At 43.1% G+C, this 7,185-nt stretch overlaps 1 non-coding gene across 1 annotated transcript; it reads left to right on the plus strand.

The window, feature by feature from the left end:
• Window positions 1-2,896: 2,896 nt before the first annotated feature.
• LOC120271374 lies at window positions 2,897-3,003 on the plus strand. Its single transcript, XR_005539985.1, has one exon. It is a non-coding gene; the product is annotated as a small nucleolar RNA R71 (small nucleolar RNA).
• Window positions 3,004-7,185: the final 4,182 nt, after the last annotated feature.

Below are 7,185 nucleotides of genomic sequence, written 5' to 3' on the forward strand. Positions count from 1 at the left end.
AATGCTCAACATAAGGAAATAATACTTCACATTCATATCGCACAAGCACTTATCAAACTCGCGCCTCTTGGTGTCTCTGTACATCCGCACGGGCTTGCGGAAATTACCCATGCCCCTCTTTGCTCTTAGGAAAACCCTCCCTATCTCTAAATGCTCTCGCACGGGCATGCAAAAAATACCCATGCCCTTGCGCCCGACCCACACGGGCAGCCGCACGCCCCTGTGGCTTCTCTGTCCAACCGTGAGAATTTTCTATGTGTTGCGCATGCCCGTGAGAAAATTCCTCACAGGCGTGGATATTCACATGCCCAACTCACAGGAGTAAGCGCACACCCCTGTGTCTACTCGAGGTGGAGAGAGCTCTTCTGCAGAGATCCGCACGGGCGTGTGGAAATTACCCATACCCGTGCATTTTTCATAAGTTCACCCATAGGGGCAAATCCATGCCCCTGTGTGCTCTCGAGATAATTCGCTTAGTCTCTACAGGAAAACGCACGCCCGTAAAGAAATTACCCACGGGCCGAACGTCACAAGGTCACTCACAAGGGCGAGTCCACGGCCCTGTGCCTTCTCTGGATGAGCTCACAATACAAATCCATAGGCATGCAAAAATTCCACACGCCCGTGCGTTTTCTCTGGATGCCTTGAAAACCCTGTAGGCTTTGCAGAAAATTCCTAAACATGTTTACACACTCAAAGCATGCCCTATTATGCAAACTATACCAGTGAAAAACATGAGAAACTAGCTCAAGCAACCAAAACTGTGCCAAATCCACATAAAAACACACGATGACATTAAAACCCACAATAAAAATCATAGTAAAAACATCTAAAAATCAAGACACCAACACTCAACACTTTATTCATGCAAACAAAACTAAACTAACAACTAAGAAAATAGTAAACACTTGGGTTGCCTCCAAGAAGTGCTTGTTTAATGTCACTAAGCTTAATGTACCTTGTCTTACCTCACGGGGGTTCATAGATGAAGGTTGCCATCTTACCTATAGCCTGGAAGCCTGATGAGCAATGTCTCTTGAAGGTAGAGGGGGAATTATCGGGCTTAGGACCACCTAACAATGGTTCCACCAATTTGGTCGGTTCACACGCTTCTCCAACAGTCTTGGAGCATTTCTGGTGGCGTCTCCTCGCCCTTTTTATCTTCCGGAGCACCTTCTTCAGGATCCCCGGAGTAGATGGTACTTTTTCAGTCGAACCAAGCATCACTACTTCTTCATTGTCCACCTCTTGGTTGAACACACCCTCGTACCAGTCTGGATTGAACATTTCCTGCATGTATTCATCAACAATCTCATCAGTAGTGTATAGAAAATACAAAATATCATCGAAATAAAGAGAATGCCACATGGCTTCAGCAAGGCGGTATATGATCTTGTCATCTCCAACTCTCGATGTTAGCTCCCCGCCGTCCATGTCAATCAATACCTTGGAAGTCTGCAAGAACGGCCTCCCAAGTATCAAAGGTACATCCGCATCCTCATCGACATCTAGCACCACAATATCCACAGGAAATATGTACTTGTCCACCTTGACAAGCACGTCTTCGATGATGCACCTCGGATGTCTCACCGTTCGGTCCGCCAATTGCAAAGTCATCCGAGTGGGCCTAGGCTCGCCCATGCCTAGCTTCTGGAAGATGGTGTATGGCATGATGTTCATACTGGCCTCTGAGTCCACCAATGCCATTTCTTTAACCAAATTGCCAATATTACACGGAATAATAAAGCTTCCCGGGTCTTTATTATTATTTGGCATGTTCTTTTGCAACACTGCCGAGCAAGAAGCATCTAAGATCACTAAAGCACTCTCCTCCAACTTTCTCTTGTTATTCAACAAGTCCTTCAAGAATTTTGCATACTTAGGCATTTGGGCCAATGCCTCAACAAAAGGAATATTGATGTGGAGTTGCTTGAACAAACTCAGGAACTTCTTGTACTGTTCATCCTCTTGGTCATTCTTCAATCTAGAGGGATAAGGGATTCTTGGGTTAAAAGGTGGGGGTGCCACCTCCTTCTGTTTGCTTGCTCCCTCTTCAACCCCTATAACCTCGGTTGCGTTTTCATTGGGCTTCTCACTCGGAAGCCTACCTTCAACCTCACGACCATTTCATAAAGTGATCGCCTTTACATGCTCTCTAGGATTAGTCTCGGTATTACTTGGCAAGCTTCCTTGTGGCCTTTCTGATAGAGACTTCAAAAACCGCCCCACTTGATTTCCAAGATTGTGCAAAGAGGCGGTGTGGTTGTGAAATGTGGCCTCAACTAATTGAAACCTTGTATCTGACGATTGCACAAACCTTGTCAAGGCCTTCTCCAAATTCGTCATTCGGGTCTCCAAACCTGAAACTCGGTTCTCCATGTTTGGGGCTTGTTGTTGTTGGAAACCCGGTGCTGCCATAGCCTTTTGTGGACCTTGGTTGCCCCACAAAAAATTTGGGATGATTCTTCCAACCAGGATTTTAGGTGTTGCTACATGGATTCCCTTGGTTCCTCATTGCATTACACACAAAATCAACTTTCTCAACCGAAGATGCATCACCAATGGAGATCGGTCAATCGGAGGAGCATGTCCTCCACCACACCCAGTGCAAGTAGTCATGACCGCCACTCTATTCGAAGTTAGAAGATCTAACTTCTTACTCAATGATTCCACTTTAGCTGCCAATGAAGTTACTGTATCTATTTCATGGAGCCCGGCCACCTTTTTCTTCTCCTTAGCATTCCATTGGTATCTATTTAACCCCATTTCTTCAATTAGTTGATGGGCCTCACCTGGGATCTTGCTACCTAAGGTACCTCCTACTGTCACATCTAAGAGTTGCCTTGTGCTTGGATTCAACCCATTGTAAAAGGTCTAAATGATCATCCACTCAGGGAATCCGTGTTGAGAGCACTTTCTTAGGAGTTCCTTGAACCTTTCCCACATCTCAAATAGAGACTCCAATTACAGATTTACAAAGGACGAGATCTCATTCCTAAGCTTTGCAGATTTTTCGGGAGGGAAATAACGGGCAAGAAAAGCGTCTACCACTGCTCCCATGTGGTAATCGATGCTCTAGGTAATGAGTGTAGCAACTGCTTCACTCTTCCCTTTAAGGAAAATGGGAAGGCTCTCAACTTGATGGCATCATCCGTCACCCCATTTATCTTAAGCATATCACACACCTCGAGGAAGTTCTCGATATGACAGTTTAGATCCTCATCGGCCAAACCATTGAATTGTGTGGATTGCTGAAACATGTGGATGAATGTCGGCTTTAGCTCAAAATTCTGAGATATAATCGGGGGACACACAATACTCGATTGTGTCCCCAATACTGAAGGTCTGGCATAATCATATAATGTCCTTTGTTGCTCATTTTGTTCTGCTATGTTTTCATATTCCTCTACTTCCAAATTAGCTTCTTTCCCTTTTCTTCTAAGTGAATGTTTGAGTTCAGGATCTCCTTCAATCAATATTGAAGGGTTCCCTCGGGTCATAACCTGGAGCTGCACCAAAAGAAAGAAAAAGAAATCAGAACGATGATAGAATAAGAAGATGTGAAATAGAATAAATAAATGAATAGCTAAGAAAACAAGGTGCAAAGTATCTCTAAACGCCTACTCCAGGCAAAAGCACCAAAAACTTAACAACACCCCTTGCATGTATCGCGCAAGTGCACGGGTTTGTCGAAGTAATAAAATCCCAGATGAGTGGGTATCGTATCCACAGGGAGTAGGGAATAAAAGTACTTAATTTGTTTCCTAACTAAGTGAAAGATGAATAGTGATTTGTGTGACAAGATATAAAGCAACAAAGGTAAAAGAAACAAGAAAGAGAGCACAAGTAAAGGAGAAGGTAAGGCAATCGATATAAATGAGGTACCCGGATATGGTTCCACCTAGGACAATCGTTTCTAGTTCAAAAACCCTCTATTATGCTTTCTAACTAATGCAATAATGAGTATTGGAAATCCTTTAATACATGGTCCCAAATCTAAGGTCAACCATGCCTAACTCTATATATGTCCCGGAGGAGAAATTGAATAACCTCTCAACCTCACACTCGTATAGAATTGCAATGAGTTATAGGGATTCCAAGTGATAAATCCTCTTCCTAGATGTAGACTGATAAGTGCTTGAGTAGACATATTTTTATATATCTTTTACATGCATTGAGCATCATTTTTACCATGGTTTATGTCTCAAATTGTGTATTTGGTGTTCTTTTATGCATATAGGTTGTGAATGCCTTGAAGAGTAAAAAGGAAGCAAAGATAGGCTATAAAGACACAATGTTGGGAGCTCTTGTTCAATTCAAGGACCAAGACACAAGAGGAGTTCATAAAAATGGAGATGTGCGCAACTTCCAAGAAGATTCAAGTCAATTCACTAGTTGGAAGGGCACAAAGGTAGCCACATCTTCATGTTCCTTTTCTTTGTGAAGATTGCAAGACCTCTCAAAGATATGTCGATGAAGAAAATATTTATAGCCTACGACATGGACGTATGCCCGGACATGTGGCCTCAAGATAAGAGTGTTTGGATCACTTTTTGTGAAAAGTACTGTTCGCCTATTTTGGAGGGCACGTGAGGGCACGTGATAGGCGTGGTTTTGGGCTTTAAATAGGCCGTTTGCCCTATTTTGGAGGGACTTTTTGCGAAGGGTTTTCGCGAGCACTTTGAAGGCAAGACGGCTTGGGTTTTGGCAAAGGTCTTTGGCAATATTGGGGGGCGTCCATCACCAAATTTGATCGATCTTCTCTCCGTCATAGCATAGAGGGAGCCTTTGGCGACCTAGCTTCGGAGAAGGATTCTTCAAGACATTGGGCGACCCATCAAGGCCATAATCACAAATTTAAGGGGGTTTTACTTCATGGTTTTCATTGCTTTTCATTGTAATAATCATTGTTTTGTAACTTGCTCCATGGAGGGCTAAACCTTAGTAGGTATTTGGGCATGTGAACCCTAGGATCTATGTTTTTGTAATGATTTGCTTTATGTTTCTATTCAATCCGAGTTGATTTGAGTTTTAATCTTGTATTCCCATTGCTTGCTTGTTTAATTAATCCTTGTGGTTGATTGGATTCGCATGATGTGTTACTTTGATGTGAGAGAGGTCTCCATTAGAGTTAGAACTTCAAGGTTAAAGAGGGTTGAGAGGGTGAGTTATGAGATAGTGGAGTGTCCCCTTTCCCTTCCGAATGAGTGTTTCCTATCTCTGTATTCCCTAAACTCTATGCAACCATATTTGGTGTGAGGCGTGAGATTGAGAGATTTCTCCGCCGAGACCTTGTAGGGGGTTAGATGTCCTTCGCCGGGAATTAGGGTTGGATCTATATTTAGGAATCGGTTACACTCTTAGGTGTCCCTAGAGCGTATTGCGGTCATATGGGGTGTGAGGTGTTGAGATTGAGTGATTTCTCCACCGGGACCTTGTAGGGGACTAGTACCGGTAGCTTTGGATGCAAGGGCCGGTTGTTCTTGGATTACCTTGACTTATTAGACTCGGTTTAGAAGCATTTAGTGAATTATGAGCTTCATCTTATATCCTAGGGGTAGCATTGCCCGGGTACCTCATCTTTATTGATTGAGATCTCCTTTACTTGTTTTCTTGCTCGTTTGCTTGCTTATTAATTGATTGCTTCCCCGCAAGTGTACGGGATCCCCAAGTAATACCTCGCGTGAAGACACGAGGATCGTATTCCACGGGGCTAAGGATCTCCTATTACTCCTTCTCGAGCTATTATCTAGCCTAAGATCTCAAATGATGGATTTTTACTCTACTAAAGCAATTAAAACTAAAATGAGATTATGACCAAATTAGAGAGAACAAGCAATGGGCAAGCAAGAAATACAATATAATGCAAAGGCCTATGGATGTGGATCCCCTTGAGGGGTTATCATGCAACATGGATGATGATTTAAAGATGCAAGGGTAAAATGGACCATGAGATTCCAAGTTTAGAACAACCCCAATTTCTCGGCGATTGAACCCTAATCCCATACGAACATAGATAGGAATTTCTCCCAAATCTACATCCCTACGATTGCATTAAGTATGAGGAAATCTCACTTAGGAATAAACCTACTCTTCTTCGGATTAAACCTACATGGAGGGCTACCAAACACCCAATTTCTCGGCGTGATGATACAAGTATCCCCTTCTAATCCATTCATGATCTAATACATGCGAGCGAGTCACATCTACATGCATCACTCATAAAAGAGCTACGGATTTCTCCTTAATGTAGCACTTAGCATGAAAACAATGGATTAGATCTCAAAATTACCCAAGCAAAGAATTAACAAGTAATCATCCAAAATACATGATAAAACCCCCCCAAGGTTCACCAACACCCGGTGGCCTTGGGGGTCTAGTGTGTCATCATCCCACAACAAGTAACATAATCAAGTAAAACACACAAGAAAAGCATGAGTGACACTCCCTAGATGAAATGGTGTAGGAGGAGGTAGAATGTATGCCGAATGATGCTTCCCTCGCCAAAGGAATGCCGAATGACGCTTCCTCTAGCCGCGGGTCTCCTTCCTTCAAAGCGTGGTAGATCTCCCCTTTGAATGATGTTGCTTCTTGCCTTGAGAGTCTTGGACCTTGGGCTTGGATGATCTTCTAGGTTCCTTGCCCTTCTTCTCCTTCCCAAGGTCGCCCAAAAACCTCTCAAGTGTCTCCCCAAAATCGGCCAAGAAAAGGTCTCGAAAAAGCCTAGCTGAAAAAGTTTTCCTTTTCTGTCCTAAAGTTGGTATTTATACCCCCCCGAGGCATACGGGTCGTATGGGGGTCGTATGGCACCCAAAAACCCTAGATTCGCGATCCATACGGGGTGCATACGGCCCCCATACTGGGTAGTATGGAACTCAGGGCAGACACTCCAAAAATAATCCAGCTTTACATGATGCATACGGCCCCCATACTTTGGGTAGTATGAAATTCACCTTTTTTTCTCTTTTTTTGCCCAAATGATATCTTCTTGTTCTCCATGGCTTCCTTATGCCCTACAAAGCAAATAGAAGATGATTAAGCATAAAACGGGCATCAAACCTCACAAAATACATGCAAAGTGAATATGATAAATATATGAAAACACCTACATTTAGACACTTATCATTAATTCTCTTGCAATTAGGTCATTTCATCACATCCATTGATTTCGACTAAATAACTAAG

This window comes from Dioscorea cayenensis, chromosome 10 (genome assembly GCF_009730915.1).
Source record: "Dioscorea cayenensis subsp. rotundata cultivar TDr96_F1 chromosome 10, TDr96_F1_v2_PseudoChromosome.rev07_lg8_w22 25.fasta, whole genome shotgun sequence".
NCBI classification, from domain to species: Eukaryota; Viridiplantae; Streptophyta; class Magnoliopsida; order Dioscoreales; family Dioscoreaceae; genus Dioscorea; species Dioscorea cayenensis.